At 39.9% G+C, this 22,674-nt stretch overlaps 1 pseudogene; it reads left to right on the top strand.

The window, feature by feature from the left end:
• The first annotated feature begins 971 nt into the window (after window positions 1-971).
• On the top strand, window positions 972-8,619 carry LOC115866442 (serine/threonine-protein kinase PAK 1 pseudogene; annotated as a pseudogene).
• The last annotated feature ends 14,055 nt before the right edge of the window (window positions 8,620-22,674 follow it).

The raw sequence follows: 22,674 nt of genomic DNA, 5'->3' as shown, positions 1-22,674 counted from the left end.
GAACAGATTTATACCAATTTATAGGCTCACCAGCTGTGGATGTGTATGCATACCGTTTTTTGTCTCTTTTGCTTGCACTGAATGTTCATTCTATTTAAAGCTTTGCTAATTTGATAGGTGTAGTGAGACTGCCCAAAAGATAAATCTACATCCTAATATTCACAGTCTGAGTATTACCTTACATGGCAAAAGATGTGATTAAGTTAAAGATTTTGAGAGGAGGTTTTATCCTGGATTATGCAGGGGGCCCTAAATGCAATTACATGCTTTGTTTTTTTGGCTGTGTTGGGTCTTCGTTGCTGTGTGTGGAATTTCTCTAGTTGTGGTGAGTGGGGTCTACTCTTCGTTGTGGTGCGAGGGCTTCTCATTGCAGTGGCTTCTCTTGTTGTGGAGCACAGGCTCTAGGCGCACGGGCTCAGTAGTTGTGGCTCACCGGCTCTAGAGCACAGGCTCAGTAGTTGTGGTGCACGGGCTTAGTTGCTCCACGGCATGTGGGATCTTCCTGCACCAGGAATCAAACCTGTGTCCCCTGCATTGGCAGGCAGATTCTTAACCACTGTGCAACCAGGGAAGTCCAAATCACATGTATTTTTGAAAAAGAGAGGCAGAGGAAGTTTTGAGGCAGACACTCAGAGAAGAAGACAATGTGAAGACAGAGGTAGAGATGGGAGGGTGGGGACACAAGCCAGGGATGCCATGCTGGCAGTCCCCAGAAGAGGGAAGAGGTAAAGAACAGATTTTCCCTGGAGTCTGCAGAGGGAATGTGGTCCTGCCAATATCTTGATTTCAGATTTGGGCTCTAGAACTGCGAGAGAATAAATTGCTGTTGTTTTAAGCCACCAAGTTGTGGTGATTTCTTAGAGAAAAAAGTACAGGAAGTGAATACAACTGGTCAAAATTATATTTCAGTGTTGCTTTAACCTGCATTTCCCTCACCAGACACATGGTTATTTAATGAATAATAAGGTTGGATGAAGCTAGGACAGAACGCAGAAAGGTAAAAAAACCAGTTTGGGGGCTTCCCTGGTGGCGCAGTGGTTGACAGTCCGCCTACGCATGCAGGGGACACGGGTTTGTGCCCCGGTCCAGGAGGATCCCACATGCCGCGGAGCAGCTGGGCCCGTGAGCCATGGCCGCTGAGCCTGTGTGTCGGGAGCCTGTGCTCCGCAATGGGAGAGGCCACAACAGTAAGAGGCCCGCACCGCAAAAAAAAAAAACAAAAAACAGAACAGTTTGGAGGCTGCTGCAATATTTTACAAGAGAAAAATACCCTGGCTTGAGATAAGATAGTGGAGTGAGAATGAAGAGCACAGATTGGAGAGGTAGTTAAAGTTTTAAAAAGACAAGACTTAGCGATTGTATAAGATTGTGGAGAGGGAGGAGATGAGGATAATGGACAACCAGGTAGGTGACTGAGATAGAAAATGCTGGAGGGGAAGAAGCAGGTTTGGAGGAAAAGTAAAGAATTCAGTTAGGAAGACTTAAGGTGCCTGTGAGACATGCGGGTGAAAATGTCTCCTGGGCTGTTGGCTACACAGGCCTAGAGCTTAGGACAGAGATCGTGGCTAGAGCCATGCATTTATAAGCCATCAGCATTTTGAAGCTATTGACATGTGTGAGTCTTTTCTATATAGAGTATTCAGGGTACAAAACAAACAAGACCTGGGACCAAACCCTGAGGAACAGCGTAAGTGGGTGGTCAGAGAAAGAGTCTTTCAAATGTGATTGAGAAGAAGCTGAGAGAGTAACAGGGAAGAATCAGAGGATGTTTTTTAAGGACAGAATGATCAATGTCATTGAGCCGACAGATTCCGGATTTTAGTACCTCCCAAACCTGCCTCAGCTTTCAGACTGAGGCCAAGCTCTTCCTGGACAGCCCACAGCAAACGATGGAGCTTAACAAGAACATTGAGTAAGTAAGGACACTTCTGTCCAGCCCAGGGCTCCTTTAAGGAACAATTTTTGCCCCAGGACTTCTTGTTGGATTGACCAAGAATTTTTCAGATTTGCATCACCATCTGAAGGCCTTCTATGCTCAAATCCTGCTTCCTCCCCTTTCATATTTCACAGGTGCTATTCCCAAAGAAACCTCTTGCACTGTTCACTTTGTCCACTTCTGACACAGTGATCTTGCAGAAGTTTCCATGGAATTAGAGGAAGTTGAGGAATAAATGCCCAGTAAAGTTTGAGACTCAGTGGTGAAGAGGAAGAGCGAGGGAAGAAACGAGTGGGACTCGAGTCATTGGGGACTTCACTTTAATAATAGACAGGCATGGGGACTTCCCTGGTGGTCCAGTGGTTAGAACTCTGAGCTTCCACTGCAGGGGGCCCAGGTTTGATCCCTGGTTGGGGAACTAAGAGCCTGCATGCTGTGTGGTGTGACCAAAAAAAAAAAGAAGAAAGAAAAAAGAATTGACAGTCATGAAATATTTCGATCTGGTAACTTGAGTGAGTGGAAGGGGTGATATCCCAAGATCCCTGAGAAAATTGAAAGGATGGAATCCTGAGCTTGATAGCCAGAGGAATTCAGCTGAGACAAAAGGAGAAATCACTCTCACACTGTGAGAGGAGGGAAGGAAGAAAGGACTGCATGTAAGTTTGCAGATATAGTAGCAAGTGAGACCATGTGCTGAGAGGGAAGGAAGAGGTGATAGAGTGTGTTCAAGGACAGTAGAGATGGTTTGATGTTAACTGTAGTGAAGGATGGTTAATGGTGAAACAGTGGAAGCATTCCAGTTTAAGCCAGGATAAAATAGAGATATTCACTATTACCACTTGTATCAGTAAGGTTCCCAGCCAAAGACAGATGACACAATCAAGTCGGGGTACCGAGAGGAGAGGGGATATTGATGAAGTTTTGGCAGCATATAAGGGAAATTGGAAGATCTAGTGCAACACCCCAGGATGAGTAACCCAGGACACTGTTACCACTCCCAGGACCGAAGCAGGAAAAAGAGGAAAGTTACTGGAACTCAGTAACTTAGAAACTTAGAAAGCTGAGTGGAGAGGCTGGCTTTTAGGAACAGGGACTTTTGATAGGATGAGAGATACCTCCATTCATAGGGACCCACAAGTGGGGAGCTGGGAGAATAAATACTTAGACTTCACAATCCCTAATCCGTCCCTTTTCTTTGTTGGCCAAACCCAACCAAAAGCCAGAGAGCAAAGGAACAGAGTAGGGTGGGGAAGAATGAATTTGGAGGATTATAATATGCCTTACCACATGTAAAAATGTACCATAAAGCTACCAAAAAAGAAAAACAGTGCATTATTGGGTCAGAAATAGGTTATAGAAAAAGCTGGTGAGTCTAAAAATAGGACCAAGTTAATATATGGCATTCATTATATGGTAAAGGTGTATTCAAACTAGTGGCACAAAAGATGAATTATTCATCAAATAATATTTTTGAACAGGTGGCTAGTGATTTAGAAAAGATAAGTTAAACCCCTACTTTTAGATACCTGTAAACTTTAAGATAAATCAATGATTTAAATGTAAAAGAACTTGAAGGGAATCTAAGTGTATATATTTATATTTTGTTGTTTTGAAATTATCACAGGAACTGGAAACTACATTATAACTTAAAACATCTTTAGGACAAAGAATACCATAAACGAGCTAAAAGATTCATTAAAAAACTAGGAAATATCCGGGGCTTCCCCGGTGGCGCAGTGGTTGAGAGCCCGCCTGCCGATGCAGGGAACACGGGTTCGTGCCCCGGTCTGGGAAGATCCCACATGCCGCGGAGCGGCTAGGCCCGTGAGCCATGGCCGCTGAGCCTGCGCGTCTGGAGCCTGTGCTCCGCAACGGGAGAGGCCACAGCAGTGAGAGGCCCGCGAACCGCAAAAAAAAAAAAAAAAAAAAATTTAGGAAAAATTCATAACACATGTCAAAAAATTAATAGCCATAATGTACAAATGAATAAATCTATAAAAAATTAACAACTCAATAGGAAAAAAATCTGTGATAGGTTTTAACAGGCCAATGATGTATGAAGAAACACATTGGTAAATAAATATAAAAATACTTCTGGGGCTTCCCTGGTGGCGCAGTGGTTGAAAGTCCGCCTGCCGATGCAGGGCACACGGGTTCGTGCCCCGGTCTGGGAAGATCCCACATGCCATGGAGCGGCTGGGCCCGTGAGCCATGGCCGCTGAGCCTGCGCATCCGGAGCCTGTGCTCCGCAACGGGAGAGGCCTGCGTACCGCAAAAAAAAAAAAAAAAAAATTCTGGCTTTATTAATAATCAAAGACATGAACTAAAAGCAACTGTGAAAGGGACTTCCCTGGCGGTCCAGTGGTTAAGACTCCGCGCTTCCACTGCAGGTAGCGCAAGCTCTATCCCTGGTTGGGGAACTAGGATCCCTTATGCTGTGTGGCCAAAAAATTAAAAAAAAAAAAATTCTACTAAAAAATACCAAACACAACTGTGAAATATAATTTCCACATCTATAAAGTTGTGAAAGATTGAAATGACCCATTATTGTAGGAAGTGAAGGAAAACAGACCCTCTAATTTACTGTGGGTATATAAATCAATACAACTTTTCTACAAGGCAATTTGACACACTGTATCAAAATATAAAATGTATACAGCTTTTGACCCACCAATCTCAATTCTAGAATTTATTGTAAGGAGTAATTGCACAAATGCAAAATGTTGTATCTGTTAGGATGTCCATTTCTTGTTTTCTTTATTTTAGACCCCTCCCAATCCATTAATATGGGACTAGACAGAAAAATTAAGATACAATCCTATGGTGGAATACTCTGTGGCCATTACAATTAATATATGTTTCTATATTAATTCATGTGAAAATATATGCACACGATCTCTCAGTGAAAAAGATAGCATGTATAGAATAATCCTATTGATTTAAAATTGATTACTAAGCATAGTAATCTGGAATCACAGTATCTGGAAAGATAGTCACAAAATTGTTAGCAGCAGTTATCATTTTTTGGGTATTTTGGGTACTTTTATTCTTATTTGGCTTTTTCTGTGCTGTATGAATTTTTAATTAAATTAATTTTATTTTATTTTTGAATTTTTAAAGTGAATATGTGTAATTTTACAAAATATATATATTTTGCAGATACTTGTAAGTATAGTAATTACTTAAAGTACAGCTTTTTTGAAACATATTATAAAGGAAGAAATGAAATAGTTTATGTGAAGGTTAGAAGCAATTGTTATATAGAGAATTACAGGATTTCAGCAAATCCTTGACAGTGCAGGTAAAACTGGAACTCATACATTTATGTCCCCGACATTAGTGATGATCTCCAATAGAGCTCAGTGGCTCTATAGTCTGTCTTCTAAATGCTGTCCTTTGAATATCAAGAGCCAATCTCATGAACTCAGATTATAGAGTTTTACCGTCACGCATAGTGTAAGGAGCATGCAGAACATGATGGATAGGAAAGACCTTTCAGACAGGAAGAGGAAAGAGAAAGTTTTACGTGATAAGAGAAAATGAGACAGATTAGCAGGGCTGCAACCTGAGAGAAGATAAGCATAATTGAATCCTGGAATAGGAATTTGATGAGCCATCATTCTTGGCCTTAGGCAAAGGAGGGTGTAGCAAGACGATAGTAAACCCAGATAGCTTGAGGGAGAATTTGAGAACATCCAGGCTTGTAATCAGCCTCATGGCTTTATCTATCATAGCTCTGGAATGATAAATTAACAAGGGCCCTGGGAGGATTCTAGAGCAATGGGCCTGAGATACAGTATTATTCAAAGCCTATGACCTTCATATGCTACTTTTTTTTGTTGTTTGTTTTCACCATGTGGCATACAGGATCTTAGTTCCCCAACCAGGGATGGAACCCGCAAATGGAGTCTTAACCACTGGACCACCAGGGAAGACCTATATGCTACTAAATGGTAGAGAGCAGAGATGCTGCAAGGACTGTAAACATTCTACACCCAAATTCGAATGTGGGCATGTGTTGGGGGGAGTTTACCACACCCACAAGCAAACAATCCTTGGACCACAGCTGCGTGTCCTACAATTCAGCTCCATTCTGACACTATCTACCTGGAGACAGTGTCAGATTCCACAGGTTAAGGGTTCATTTCTACAAGACTGTCCCTCACACCAACTCTCTGCCCAGCTTAAGATGCCAGTCGCAAGTCCAGACTGTCATCTGTACTTCTGACTATAAATCAGAGGTTCCCATGCCCCCCCAACTTGTGTTCAATTAATTTGCTAGAGCAGCACATGAAACTCGGAGAAGCACTTTACTTACTAGATTACTGGTTTATTATAAAATGATGCAATTTAAGAATAACCAGATGGAAGAAATGCATGAGGAAAGTTATGGGGAAATGGCTCGGAGAGTCCATACCCTCTCTGAGCCCACTACGCTTCTCAAATCACCTGTTCACCAACTCAGAAGGTTTTTAAACCCTGTCCTTTGGGGCTTTAGTGGATGCTTCATTACACAGGCATGATTGATTCAATCATTAGTCATTGGTGATTGATTCAACTTCCAGCCTCTAGGGAAAGGCGGGGGTGGGGTGGGGGTGGGGGACTGAGAATTCCAACCCTCTACTCACAAAGTTGGTTCCCTGGCAACCAGCCCCACCCTTCAGTGCTTTCCCAAAGTCACCTCATTAACATAACAAGACACACCTGTATCTGCTCTCCTCAGAGGAAATGCCAAGGGTTTTAGGAGCTCTGTGCCAGAAACAGGACAAAGAACAAATACGTATTTCTTATTATAAATCACAATATCACAGACTGAAAGATCAAAGTGGCTTGGGCTGGGAAAAGAAAGCTGTAGTTGGTGAAGAACTTACACCTGGAGGATTGTCCCCGCGATGGGCACAGCAGCCATCATCAGTAGTTACCATGCAGGACCAGACAGTCCTCAGCAGATGCCAGGGCTGACGACTGAGGACACACTACACTGGAGGTAGGAGAAGACCCAGAGCAGCCCGTCCAATGGAACTATAATGCAAGCTACACATACAATTTACAGTTTTCGAGCAGCCACACTAAAAAAGTTAAAAATAGGTGAAATTAATTTGAATAGTTAACATTTATTTAACCCAATATAAGCCAAAATATTTTCATTTTAACTTGAAATCAATATAAAATATTAAAGAGATAGTTTATGTATATACTTTTGGGTACTACACCTTGGAAAGCCAGTATGTATTTTACATTTACTGCACAGCTCCATGTGGCCCATCCACATTTCCAGTGATCGGCAGCCACCCATGGCTAGTGACTATTGTGTTGGATGGCACAGATCAAGAGAATAGGAGGTAGACTAAAGGCCCTTCTTCCCGCCATCATTAATACATAGAAGCTTCCTTCTCTACTCAGCAACAATCTTGGCAAGGAAGAGCGGGGAGAGGAGACCCCTCTGGCTGTAAGAAATGTCTTTGATAGGAAGTTAAAATTATGGATTGATTAAGAGACTTTTAACTGGAGGTAACCGTTAATTTTTTTTTTTTTTTATAAACAAGAGAATTTTATTTCTCACAGTTCTAGAGGATGAGAAGTCCAAGATTAAGGCCCTGTCTGGTGTGAGCCCACTGCCTGGTTCATAAATGGCCAACTCTTTGTTGTGTCCTCACATGGTGAAAGGAGCAGGGAGCTCTCTGGGGTCTCTTTTTTATTTATTTTTTTAATTGGGGTATAGCTGTTTTACAATGTTGTGTTAGTTTCTACTGTACAGTGAAGTATACAGCAGGCTCTTATTAGTTATCTATTTTATACATATGAGTATATATATGTCAATCCCAATCTCCCAATTCATCCCAACAGCCCCTCCCCCCACCCCCTGTTTCCCCCCTTGGTGTCCATACATTTGTTCTCTCCAACTGTGTCTCTATTTCTGCCCTGCAAACCAGTTCATCTGTACCATTTTTCTAGATTCCACATATATACGTTAATATATGATTTGTTTTTCTCTTTCTGACTTACTTCACTCTGTATGACCCTCTCGAGGTCCATCCACATCTCTACAAATGACCCAATTCCGTTCCTTTTTATGGCCGAGTAATATTCCATTGTCCTTTGACAGACATGGTAACAGAAACCTGCATGGATGAAGGCCAGATTGCAGCTGTGGGCCGTGAGTGCCTGCAGGCTTTGGAGTTTCTGCATTCGAACCAAGTTATTCACAGAGACATCAAGAGCAACAACATCCTGTTGGGAATGGATGGCTCTGTCAAGCTAACTGATTTTGGATTCTGTGCCCAGATCACCCCAGAGCAGAGCAAACGGAGAACCATGGTGGGAACACTGTACTGGATGGCACCAGAGGTTGTGACACGGAAGGCCTATGGGCCTAAGGTTGACATTGGTCCCTAGGCATCATGGCCATCGAAGTGGTTGAAGGGGAGCCCCCATACCTCAGTGAAAGTCCTCTGAGAGCCTTGCACCTCATCGCCACCAATGGGACCCCAGAGCTTCAGAACCCAGAGAAGCTGTCAGCTATCTTCCGAGACTTTCTGAACCGCTGTCTGGAAATGGATGTGGAGAAGAGAGGTTCAGCTAAAGAGATGCTGCAGCATCAGTTCCTGAAGATTGCCAAGCCCCTCTCCAGCCTCACTCCACTGATTGCTGCAGTAAAGGAGGCAACCAAGAACAATCACTAAAACCACATTCACCCCAGACTCTTTGTGCCAAGGCTTCTGTGAAATAAATGCTCATTTTGAAAAAAAAAGATGTGGTATATGTACCACATCTTCTTTATCCATTCTTCTGTTGATGGACATTTAGGTTGCTTCCATTACCTGGCTGTTGTAAATAGTGCCGCAGTGAACATTGGAGTGCATGTGCCTTTTTGAATTATGGTTTTCTACCTTTATCTAGAGACTAAGTTTTTCTTCAATTATCAGTGGCAGTGGGGACTCAAAGACAAGATGAGATTATTTGAAATAAAGAAAGGTATAATCTGCTGTACATCTAAGTAGTATTGGGTACATTTCAACCCATATTACAAAAGTTTGGAGAATTGTTTTTACTGTCTGGGAACCTAGACCTTATTAAGCATATTGAAAAAGTAAGTCACTATTCATCTCACTGGATTTAGGCATGGTTCTACAGCAAGTAAGGAAGTATTGCTTGAACCCTCCAGATGCTTGTAACCTAAAGCCAAGACTACATAACACTGGTCATTACAAGCAAGTCATGATCTTTGGGAATGGGGTTCCTTGCGGGACAGAAGTTTCATAACTAATATGATTTCAAACAGCACTAATGCAATGCTTTAGAAAAGCTCTTCTCTAAGCCTTTTTTACTACGGTGTTGTACCCACCAGGCTGGCTCTCTCTTCTCTGCCTTTACTTTCCATGTTCCCTGTCTCAAATACCTCTACCCTCCGCTCTGATACCTGATTCTATCCACACTTCATAAACCAATGTATGTTCTCTCCTTGCTATGAATCATGCTGGGACTTGTTCAATTTAAATAAAATTTATTGTGTGGTTCACATTAAGTGGCTTAGCTCTTAATTATATACTCTTGTATTATTTTCTAGTTGTTTTCTTTGTGAATTTCTCATCTCACCATTAAATTCTTGATCTACTATGGGAAGAAACTTACCTTTCTTTTATATATCTGATGCATTCAAAAAGTGCTGGGCTTGAGATTAATCCTCAAAATATACTTGTTGCTTGAATTGAATCAACTAAATAGTCTATGATGATTCAATTTGAAAATTAAAGTAGCCAAATATAGTCATACCCTCTTAGCATAGAGATGCATTTACAGAATGGGGAGTGCTAACTGCAAACAGATAATTATATGGAATTAATATTCTGGGCATTGCAGAGACAATTTTGATTCTATCTTCTTTGAATATCCCGAGTTGAGAAAAGCTCCTGACTTATATTCTTCCAGCCATTGTTCATAAAACTGTTGATCATTTCTTCTTAGCTGCAGTGAGAAAAAAAAATGATCACTATCCGTAAATGATTCTGCTCTTTGTCATTTATTTCTTCCACTAGTTCCTAAAATGTGCCCTTCCGCCTCAAGTATTTTAATATCCAAATGAGTACAGCTCTGGTAGGTATATTTCTCCTGATGAGTCAATGGGATCACTTCCAGTACTACAATGTGCACATCTTTTATCAATGACAATGGGCTGAAACTATTCACCAGAATATGAAATAAAGGCTCACTCCCAATTTTTGGCTTCACTTTTCTTTTGGCCACACCACAGAACTTGCAAGATCTTAATTCCCCAACCAGGGATTGAACCCGGGCCAAGGCAGTGAAAGCACCAAGTCCTAACCACTGGACCGCCAGGGAATTCCTGTCTTCACTTTTACCATGCTCAAGAAAAGAAAGAGTTTGTCATGCCCACGCAAATGGAGGCAAAGTAAGTAGGGCATATGATGGTGTATTACAACTGACTCATCAGGAGAAATATGCCTACCAAAGCAATATTCCATGTGTTTTACACACACACACACACACACACATGTTTTAATATGAAATACTTCAGAGACAACAGTGCTATAATACATCAGTGCTACTCAAAGCAGTGCTCAAGGAAGTATGCGTCTAATACTCTGGGGAGTCGTTTAAGTCCTTCTGGCACATTGTAAGATAATAAAGATATCTAAATAAGTTTATAGCCTCAGTTCTGATTTTGGATGACTTCACAAAACCTTGAGTTTATCATTTGTTTTTAATCATAGCCCTTTAACATTTGTCAGGCACATGGCTTTTTCTTGTTTCATCTTGAGAATTTTGATGTTGATATTCTGTCATTTAAAATCATCTTTATGCTGTTTATTTTTGTGTGTGTGCTGAAATAATAATTCTTTGACTAGAAAGGCTTGTACGCTTTAGATGGGGAATTCAGTTCAAAGGGAACTGTGCTTGGTCAAAGAAATAGATACTTTAGTAATTGTGATATCTATAGATCCACAGAGTTAGAACTTCTCAGAGGCTTCAAGGAATTATTTCAAAGCTGAGTAATTCTTTTAAATGTGTTTAGTTTTTTTTAAAAAGGAATTTTGCCTTTTTAAAAAAATTTATTTATTTATTTATTTATTTATGGTTATGTTGGGTCTTCGTTTCTGTGCAAGGGCTTTCTCTAGTTGCGGCAAGTGGGGGCCCCTCCTCATTGCGGTGCGCGGGCCTCTCACTACCGCGGCCTCTGTTGTTGCGGAGCACAGGCTGCAGACGCGCAGGCTCAGTAATTGTGGCTCACGGGGCTAGCTGCTCCGCGGCATGTGGGATCTTCCCAGACCAGGGCTCGAACCCGTGTCCCCTGCATTGGCAGGCAGATTTTCAACCACTTCGCCACCAGGGAAGCCCTTAAATGTGTTTTTTAAAATATGTATTTCTTTATTTTGACTGCGCTGGGTCTTAGTTGTGGCATTCAGACTTCTTAGTTGCGGCATGCATGCAGGATCTAGTTCCCTGACCAGGGATCAAACCCGGGCCCCCTGCATTGGGAGCGTGGAGTCTTACTCACTGGGCCACTAGAGAAGTCCCTAAAAGCTGAATAATTTCCTTATGTGGGTTCAACAATGGGGAATAATATGGGCTAGTAGATTAGGCAGGTAGATGGCAATGTTTTGGAGTGAAGAACTATATACAAAAAAATAGGGCTTCCCTGGTGGCATGTGAGCCATGGCCACTGAGCCTGCACGTCCGGAGCCTGTGCTCCGCAACGGGAGAGGCCACAACAGTGAGAGGCCCGCGTGCCGAAAAAAAAAAAAATATATATATATATATATAAAATGGAGTATGTTAAAACTATTAACATAATAGTTAATTATGTTATGTTATGCAGCTATTCATTTCACAAATATCTCTTGAGGGTTTCCTATGTGCCAGCAGTTTCTTAAATGGTAGGTAAGCTGTGACGAACAAGACAGACGTTGTTCCTAGGGAATTACCTGGTGGTCCAGTGGTTAGGACTCTACTGCAGGGGGCAGGGGTTGGATCCCTGGTCAGGGAACTAAGATCCCCACACGCTACATGGCAAGGCCAAAAAAAGACAGACATTGTTCCTAAACTTGGGAGTTGAGAATTTAGTAGATACTTGATAATTGAATGGAAAAATAAAGTTCTTAATCCTATCTTAGGTGACCGGCGGTTTGCTGGTACATGCAATGTTCCTTAGAGTGTGGCAAATAAAACATCAATTTAGTTTCCTTTTTCAAATTCCATGTAAATGGAAATGAAGGTTTGAGTCAGGTATATTACATCCTATAATATTACATCCCATAATATTTAGCTTCACAACAAAGGAAGCATAAAATCTCAAGTCCTTGGCTAGTTTAGGGGTTTAAAGTGCAGACTGATGGCTTGAAGGTTTGTTTAGATTCCTTTTCAGTCTAAATAATGTTTCATAAGAGACGCTTCTTTTTTTAAGCTGTCAAAATTAGGCTTGGGGAAAGTGCATACTCCTTTTCATATCTCATCCTTCACACATTTCTAGAAACTTAGATAAACTTTTAAGTATTGAGAAAACATGAGATTTTTTTTTTAAGTCTTGATTCTTTGATACCCTCGGACAACTAAGATATTGACTAGGATCAAATATGAGGTTGAGGGAGCATGTTATGTCCATACAGCAAATAGATAACAAGTATCTCTTAAGAGTGTTGCTAGTTTTATAATCTTCTTTATAGTCCAGATAAACTGTGGATATGACCTTCATTTGAATCTGAAGCATGTTGCAAGTCAGCACAGAGAACAAATGTAAACGTTTAGAATTTTTTTAAAGAAAAATTGCCACGTTTGCAAAAGTTATTGCTTTGATGTTTTTTGTTTTTAGATAATGCTCTATGTAGAATCAAATCTTTTTTTAAAAAAATTATTTATTTATTTTTGACTTCATTGGGTCTTCCTTGCTGCACTCGGGCATTCTTTAGTTGCATCAAGTGGGGGCTACTTTTTGTCGCGGTGAGCAGGCTTCTAACTGCGGTGGCTTCTCTTGCTGTGGAGCACGGGCTCTAGGCACGTGGGCTTCAGTAGTTGTGGCACGTGGCTCAGTAGTTGTGGCTCACAGGGTCTAGAGCGCAGGCTCAGTAGTTGTTTCGCACGGGCTTAGTTGCTCCACAGCATGTGGGATCTTCCTGGACTGGGGCTCGAACACGTGTCCCCTGCATTGGCAGGTGGATTCTTAACCACTGCGCCACCAGAGAAGCCCCTAGAATCAAATCTTGAAAAAAATAAAGAAGGCAAATGGAAAGAACATCAGTAAGGGTATAAGGGTATAATAAAAAATAAATGAACATCAACTGTTTGTCCTTACCAAAGGCAACTAGATCTGAGTCTAATAAGCAATGTTCTCCAGCCAATGAAAATGAAATGGCATAAATCACGACCTAGGTGTGGAAAGAAAACACAAAAGAGAATAAGGAGACTTTACAAGAAAGATCTCACTCTTTAATATATTTTCCTTGTTTTTACTTTCTCCAAAGAGAACAAGCAAGGAGTTTCTTCAGCATCTTAGAGTATGGCTGGCATGGGAAGCAGCAATCCTCATGTAGGCAGAACACAAGGAGGCTGTGGGGTTTCCTCAAATAACCTAAAACAGAAGCCAACAGTGGTCATGTCCCTCCTCTCCCCTCTTTCTCTTCCCTCTTCCTCTATCCCTCTTCCCCAATTCTGTGGACAATAGAATTTTTAAAATTGAAATTTGATGGTATCCTTGACCTGTTTGAATTCCTTAATGGTTTGCGATTGCTCTTCAGATAAAATTTAAAATCCTACAAATTTCTGCATGATCTGGCACTCACCTCTCCAGCTTCATTTTCTACCTTTCTCTGCCTTCCCCACTGAGTTTCAAACTCAATGACCTGCTTGCTGTTTGTCAAATAAACCAACCTCTGTGATCCTTCAGAGTATCACTGTTTCCGTCTGTGTGGGAAAATCTTCATTACCACCTCCAGCCCTCCCCAGGCTACCACTGCCAGCTAGTTCCTCCTCAACCTTCAAGTCTCAGCTTTAGCGGCTCGCCAGCCTAGGTTAGACTATATATTATTATCATTATTATTTTAATTAATTAATTTATTTTTGGCTGCGTGGGGTCTTAGTTGCGGCACGCAGGATCTTTCATTGCGGGGCACAGGCTCTTCATTGTGGTGCACAGGCTTCTCTCTAGTTGTGGTGCACGGGCTCCAGAGCACGTGGGCTCTGTAGTTGTGGTGTGTGGGCTTACTTGCCCCACAGCATGTGGGATCTTAGTTCCAAGACCAGGGATCGAACTGTCATCCCCTGCATTGCAAGACGGATTCTTAACCAATGGACCACAAGGGAAGTCCCTAGGCTACATATTATTACAGTATCCTATACTTTGCCTTTACACATACTACTTGTATAAGTGAAACTACTCAAACCAATAGTAATTTTAATAGAAACATGATGAATTATTTATTGTCTATCTTTTTTTTTTTTTTTTTAATGTTTTGGCCACACAGTACAGCAAGTAAGATCTTAGTTCCCCAACCAGGGATTGAACCTGTGCCCCCTGCATTGGAAGCACAGAGTCTTAACCACTGGACCGCCAAGGAAATCCCTATTGTCTCTTTCTCACTAGATTTTAAGCTCCATGAGGGCAGGGATTGTGCCTCTCTTGTTTATTACTGAATTCTAAATACCTGCACTGTGCCTGACAGAGTTGGTGCTTAATCAATATCTCTGAAATGAATGAGGCTCTGTTGTAGTTATGAGAGGGCTCAGTGGGAAACCTTGTCATTGACTGTTCACCTTGAACCAGGTGAACATGGTTTTTGCTTCATCTAAAAGTTCAAATCTAAATCACCTAAGAACGTGAATAATGTAGATTTTACTGAATGCTTTCGGGGGAGCTGAAGAAGAGAATGACATCACACACCACACAGCAAAGTTTTACTGAACATTCCTATTAGACTTTTCTATTCTTCCCCTCAAAGTTCCTTTTTAGTGTGTTCTCTCCCCCTTTACCTTTCAAGAAACCTGTCCAGCTTTACAGACTCAGCCTTCACCACTCTGATTTCACCAAGCCAACAGAGATCTTTTGCTATTCCTTTTCTAATGTGGAACATTATAGCCTTCATCCTTCTATAAGCTTGTAAGAACTGACATAAATACCACAAACTTGGTGGTTTAAAGAACAGAAATTTAGGGCTTCCCTGGTGGTGCAGTGGTTGAGAGTCCGTCTGCCAATGCAGGGGACACGGGTTCGTGTCCCGGTCCGGGAAGATCCCACATGCCGCGGAGCGGCTGTGCCCGTGAGCCATGGCCACTGAGCCTGCGCGTCCGGAGCCTGTGCTCCGCAACGGGAGAGGCCACAACAGTGAGAGGCCCGCGTACCGCAAAAAGAAAAAAAAAAAAAAAAGAAGAGAAATGTATTGTCTCACAGTTCTAGAGGCTAGAACTCCAAGATCAAGGTATGGGTAGGACTGGTTCCTTCTCAGGGCTGTGGTGGGGAATCTGTTCCATGGATTTAGCTTATGGTGGTTTGCTGGCGATCTTTGACATTCCTTGTCTTGTAGAAGCATTACCCTAATCTCAGCTTTCACCTTCACATGGCGTTCTTCCGGTGTGCATCTCCATCCAAATTTCCCTTTTTATGAGGACACAAGTCATATTGAATTAGGGTCCACCCTAAATGGACTCATCTTAACTAATTACATTTGCAGTGACCCTATTTCCAAATATGGTCACATTCTGAGGTGCTAAGAGTAGAACTTCTACATATTAGTTTTCAGAGGACACAATTCAACTCATAACAAGCTTCCTGCTCCTCATTCCTCTCTATAAGAAAAAACTCTTCTTTGACTCTATCTTCCCTAGAAAAGGGGTTGGAGGGAATTACAGATGAGGGGAATTGTTTATAGTGAATATATTTTATCTGTCCAAAATAATTTCCCTTACAAGTGACTGAAAAACTAAGAAATTAGTCATTTTTTCTGTGGATTTATCTTCCAAAAATATAGATCAGGTGACATCATTCTCTTGCTCAAAGGCTGAGGGTAGACAATATCTTCTCTCTCTTGGTGGCCACTGCATCTCTAGTACCTGGCTCATGGCTAGTTACATATTAGGGGTACTTACAGATATTTGTTGAATGCAATTGAAAAACTTTAATGGCTGCTTTTCACTTGCAGAACAAAGACCAGATTCATCAGCCTAGCCCACAGCAATCTGATTACAACTTATCTTTCTAGCTTATCCTACCATTCCACGCCTTACAACTATATACCTTTAGCCATAAAAACCATTCTACAGGGCTTCTCTGAGTACACTCTTCACTTTCATGCCCATTCTTTAACTCAACCTTTTCTCTTTGCCTGGAATGTGTTTCTACCTTCTAGCTAGCCAGCCTATAAGGCCCAGCTCAGACTGTCTCCACCTCTTTTGATGATAAGCCTTTTTCCTCTAGGTAGAATTGATCTCTTTTTCAGATAGCCTCATAGTACTTTGTATTCTTTTCACAGTAGAACTCAAGGTAGAATTATTTTGAATTGTGTCTATCTCCCAAGTAGATTAAAATTCTTATAGGACCAAGAATATGCCCTATTCATGTTGTTATCATTCACAAAGTCAGGCACACCTCTTTGTACTATAAGTATCACCCATCACAATTTTAATTAGTGAGTTTTAAAATTAAATGCAATTGATTTTGGACTTCTTCCCCTAGGTTAGCTTTTTCTTTTTCTTTTTTTTTTTTTTTCCAGTACAAGGACTCCTTTGTAATCATAATTTTGGGATTTTTCTGAAAAACTGTATAATGACAAAAAAGCTACGATAAATTTAATAGTATTTTAAAATAGATTTGTGTTCTACTTACCACCAAAGCATCTACAGACATAGGGAAAAAAATGGATGTTCGTCTGTTAGCAGACATATTATAATGTTCGGTGCGTATGTGGATCTGTGAAAAGTCAGTGGCTTACAAATTGCAGTTTTCTAGAAAATAAGGGCCCATTGCAGATTTTTGATTGGGTAATGACAAAAGAAAGTTAAACCACATAAAAATGAGATTACTTTTTTTCAAAATATTCTGCCTTGCATTCAGACGTTTATTCATTCAATGAATATTTGTTCAGTTCTAGTTATGTGCTAGACAACATCCTAGGTGTTGGCATACAAGAGGGACCAAGGTGGTGTCAGTGGAGGTGATGAGAAGTGGTTGGAAACTGGATATTATTGTGAAAGTAGAGCCAACAGGATTTACAGACAGATTAGATGTAGTGTGTATGAAAGAAAAGAGTAAAGGATGATTCCAAGGTTTCTGACTAGAGCAATTGGAAGAAAGGGGTTTGAGCATAGGGGGTAATCAGGATTTTGCTTTTGGACATATTAAATTTGAGATGATTATGAGTCAAGAGAAGATATCTTTAGACATATGCTAATGTAGGTACCTGCTCAATAAGGATAAACACAATTAGAGGCATGCCAGAGTTGGTGCATACCAGCTCACGAGAGCTGATTGTAATATTTTCAGGAATTTTGTAAGCCAATTGTTAGAAGTTAACAAGCTGGTATTCAAAATTAAGCTATGTAAGTATACGTGTATTAGTTAAATTATACCAAAACAAAAGTAATACATATTTTAAAACCCATCACTTCCTAATCATTTTACTATTATCTATAATGATGAGATTAATTCTCTTGTATCTGTTCAGAAAAAATACTATAGAATCGTACATATCTCTTTCCAACTCTGGGTTCAGTGGCATCACATTGGTAGCTTGAAACTGACTATGATACAATGATCGGCAAATGCCGCCAAGCAGGGCTTTTTCTCCCTGGAAAACTTATTGGTAAATCACACTTCCCAGTACACCACTGAAAAATCCTCATGAAAGCAAATTGTCTCTTCACCCTCCTATATCCTTATGTCATCATCATCATCACATTTGTTCTTACCTTTTCTGCTATATAAGTGAAAACGAACAAATAAATCAAGAAGGTGACTAGGAAATAAAAGGCGAAGGAAAAATAAAGTGTTGATGAGTAGCTAGCACAGGATACCCAAAACAAGAAAGGTCTTAAAAAATAGCCTAAGTTATGGTACATCTATGTCTTTTTATTTTTTATTTTATTTTTTTTGCCACCAGGGAAGCCCACATCTATGTCTTTTAACACTTTATCTTCTTTTTTAAAAAAATGAGCCAGCTCTATACCGATATGGAACAATCTATATCCTATAAGATATAAGAAGTGGACAAAGCAAACTGCACAAAAATACAGTACATGCTTGCTTATGCACTGAGTATTTCTGAAAAATATACAGGAAACTGGTACCATTCATTGCTTCAGAGGAGGAGAACTTGGTGACCAGGATATAGGGGTGGGAGAGAAACATTCAATTCCCTAGATATCCTTTTGTTCCCTTTGAATTTACTAACACGTGTATGCATTTCTTATTCGAATCAAACACACATGACTTTTTTTAAAAAAAAGTGCTTAAGTGGTTTTAAGAACATGAGGTACAAGTAACCTTCAACCTAGGGTGGGTGGGAGGAGACGCAAAGCTCTTCCACTTTAAATTTGTACCAATTTTGTCTCTTTTAAACACAATTATATTTCTTTATAAATGTCATTAACATTTATAAGGAAATCTTCTGTGATATGCAGCTTCCAAATATGAAAGATTTTTGGTTAACAATTGTAACCTATAAACTTCAGGTTATGTTAATCTCCAGGCATGTTTAAGAAACTGTATGTGTTAGAATATTTGTTATACAAAATTACATTTATTCACTTAAAGAAATAAATACGTTTGTCTTAGTAATTTGAATTTATTTAACCTACTTGTGGTAATTAATACATTGACTATGACCTCACTGATTTTATTATAATGATTCTTTCCATTATTTAAATAAGATAAGCTCCTTTGTTAATCCAAAAATGTAGCAGATTCTGAGTCTAGGCTTTTCTCCTCAGTTGAGCAAGGAAATAAAGCAGTGCTTATAGCAGACTCATTATCAAAAACACAGCTGAAAAACTTGTGCTTTCAAACAGATTGGTGCCATGGTCCTGGACACAAGTCTGGACAGAGAAGGTGGTGGAATAGATTGCTTTAGCCCTGAAACTGGAGTGTGCTGATAAAACAAGTGAAGAGGCCTCAGGAAACCTCTTTTGGTTTTCAGTGGAAGTTGCCTCTCTTTGCTGCTATTCCAATTTGAGAGTGTCAAACTGCTGTATTCACTGAATTATGTACCCTAAAAATGCACACGTTCACGTGTATTGGCTAAGGATCCGAAGTTTAGAAGCAGTGTTAGCAAAAGCAGTGTTTTTCAATGAAATGAGGCAGATCAAACTGAGAAGCAGTCGTATCAGGCTGTGGTAGAGAAACTCTTCTCTTCCTGAATGTTTTCTTCCCCCCTTTTCCTATATGAATTCAGGATTGATCAACCAAAAATCAGGTCTGAATAGGAAGTCTTAGAAGACTCCTGTGTCTGTCAGGTTGAGGCAGGAAGAGAGAATCCATGCCCGGTCCCTGGCCCGAGAGTTTGATCAGAACCTTCACACAGGATAGGACTCGTCACAGTGGTGTTGCAGGGGTAAGGGAATAAGCAAGCAATAGCACCTAGACAAGTAAAAATAGGAAGACCTTACTTTCCTTAGAGAAGAATGAGGGCAAGAAATAGAGTTTCTGGACTGAAAGGGAACTGGAAATGTATAGATTGGGCCGCCCTCCTTCTCCTGGATGGTCATGGAGGGAAGCAGCGACTACCAGAGAGTTGGTGCTGAAACAGGGAGCGAGCAGGGAACCAGTACCCCACATCTCTTTCCTCCCATCCTCTGCTTTCTTCTCATTGACCTGGCCAGACCTAGAGGTAAACCAGCCCCCACAGGGGCATTCTGTAGGGCTCAGCCTTCCAGGACCCAGAGCAGGAGAGAAAAGGATGGAGAATGGGTGGGAGTGGAAGTGCAAAAAGAATAATCAGCATACTTAGTGTTTCCTGCCTTAAAACCCTCCGGGCAAATTCCAAGATAGAGCAAAAAGTGTAAGTGTTTCTCTTGACAGGTAAGCTATTAGTAACCTTTGTCTGGCCAAACCCCAACTAGCTTTGGGTGATTATGGGAACCCTATGTGAATTGAAGTAGAGTTTTAAGGCAAGATTCTCTCATTATATATGCATAAGCATCATTGCCATAGTATGTTGTATATCATACTTTGAGATATATAATTAATATTCTAGATAAACAAGAAAGTGTTTGCATAAAGTCTCAAGTCCCTCTCCCCAAAGGAATCGAATGATCAAATTAAAATCTTTAAAAAAAAAGCACACACCAACTTTAACTAAAGAATAAGAATCTGAGTTAAGATTGGAGGATTTTATGAAAGATCAAGATCGTATAAAGGAGAAAAGACATAGTTAACTCTTTCCTTCTTTCACATTCTGAAAGGGAAAGCTGCAATTTTAAAACCGTAATTAGTGAAAAACAATTTAATTTAATTCAATTAAAGAAAACTAGCATTCAGATGGTAGAGTCTAATTTTCCACTGAATTTCTAAGTGGAAAATAAAGCATATTTATTTGCGGAGTGAAAATTTTTCTTAAGGAACAATTTGCTCTAATCGGAAAGAATGAGTGTGCATAAATATATTTGCCAAAAAAGTTGCAAGCTTTTCATTTCCAAGATGAAGTATAATAAGCAACACTAAAATATGACTACAGATTAAACTCTTGTATACTAGTAATTCTCTTTTCTAGCATCACTTTACACCCAAAAGGGGAAAAAATTAACTTCTGTGCTTATAGAAATTGGCAGCACATCAATAAAAACATGTGATAACATAATTATTTGCCTTAAGACTGTTTGACTGTGTTAGTAGCCAGGTGGAACCAAAATTATTCTCTCTTTGGGTAAAGTTTTTATATAAATTTATTAATTATTGTTCTTTTAATTTTATCTTAAATGTTTTCAGTGAAAAGTAGGATATGATAAGACTGGAATTTTTATCATTTACCAAGTCTAGAATTTTCTTAGTAATGTTAAAAGAAACTTGCATTGGTAAATTAAGTCTTTTTTTCCCATAGAATTCTGACTCCATTTCTCACCATCTCTATGGCATAAAACTGGGATGAAAGTATGGAGTATTATTAATTCATGAAAAGATTTCTACTGAAGCTAAAATGACTAAATTTTCTAGAGTTATAATTTCAATGCTTGGTTTATATTTACCACCATCAAAACTGATATTTAAGGGCATAGAATTCTAGAGTAAATATGAGTACACAACTAGAATGTGTTAAGATGTAATAATGTGTATCTTTTAAAATCGATTCTTGTAAAACTAAAACAATTTTATTTTATTTACTTTTTAATTTTATTTATTTATTTTTGGTTGTGCCGGGTCTTAGTTGTGGCTCGTGGGCTCCTTAGTTGTGGCATGCATGTGGGATCTAGTTCCCTGACCAGGGATCGAACCCGAGTCCCCTGCATTGGGAGGCAGATTCTTAACCACTGCACCACCAGGGAAGTCCCTAAAACAATTTTAAAAGTAAGCCAAACTATGAAATTCTTCCATTTAAATTATCTTGGAAGTTATTAAAAAAAAAACCCAGCTTCATTGAGATAAAATTCATATACCATACAATTCATTTATTTAAAGCGTACAATTCAGTGGTGTTTATATATTCACAGAGTTTTGCAATCATCACCACAATCAATTTTAGCACATGTTCATCCCTTCAAAAAAATCCTGTACCAACTAGCAGTCACCCCCTGCCCCCCCAATTTATGTCCCATTCCCCCAGTCCTGGACAACCACTAATCCTTCTGTCTCTACATATTTATCTATTCTGGACATCTTGGCTAATTTCTATATATTTATCTATTCTGGACATCTTGGTGCAATATTTCTCTGACAAATTCTGAATTTTATATTGATTTATTACGTATAGATATAAATCTGTTTCTGTTTTCTTTCTAATTAATTACTGGAACTTTGTGTTAATTTAATACTGAGGTCATATATAAGATTTTTGAAAAAATTATAGTTGATTCCTAACTATAAATAAATGATACCTGTGGGTTTTTGTTGAGGTGTAATTTTGGCCCATAAAATGGAAAGCACTTCAGGAGAATTTTAACAGATTAAAAAATCAGTAAATCAACTAAAACAACTTTCAAAATGTTGATTTAGTTTATATTCATTCCCTCTGCCCCTAGATATTGGTGAAGGGAAATGTGTATCTTGATCTGGTCCTTTTTCTTTTGTCACCTAGGTCTCTGTCCCATGTCATCCGTGCTGGAGATCGGACATTCCCATATAAGGATCTTTGCTAATGTCAGAGAATTCTTAGTTTTCTACCAGTCTTTGCTTGAGGTTGAGTTCAGACTCCTCAGTCACATATTTCTAAGTATGAGCTTCTGCTCTGGTCCACTAGAGGCTGGAGGACAGAAAGCTTTCCCTTGCAAAACATTCTGCTAAATTCTGACTGCTGTTCATTATTTGGGAAATCGCTTCTCTGTCTGATGTTGTTGTTCTCTGGTCTATTTCTCTGCCCTCCCATGTTCCTCCGAATTGTGTTGGTATAACGCAGAGTGTTTGGCAGCAGCCATTTTATTGGGTGGAGTATTTGACTGGTAGTAGATTGGGAACAGCTTCCTGGTTGTTGAGTGCTTCTGAGAAAATACTCTTGAACCTTGCTGATGTTGATGAATTCTATACTCTCTCTCTGGCTTCAGCCACTTGCAGTTCTACTTTTAACAACTTTATAACTATCTTTGTTTAG

Source organism: Globicephala melas, chromosome 3, assembly GCF_963455315.2.
Source record: "Globicephala melas chromosome 3, mGloMel1.2, whole genome shotgun sequence".
Classification (NCBI taxonomy): domain Eukaryota; kingdom Metazoa; phylum Chordata; class Mammalia; order Artiodactyla; family Delphinidae; genus Globicephala; species Globicephala melas.
Note: the sequence above shows the minus strand (reverse complement) of the source record. Positions and strands in the feature narration are given on the sequence as shown.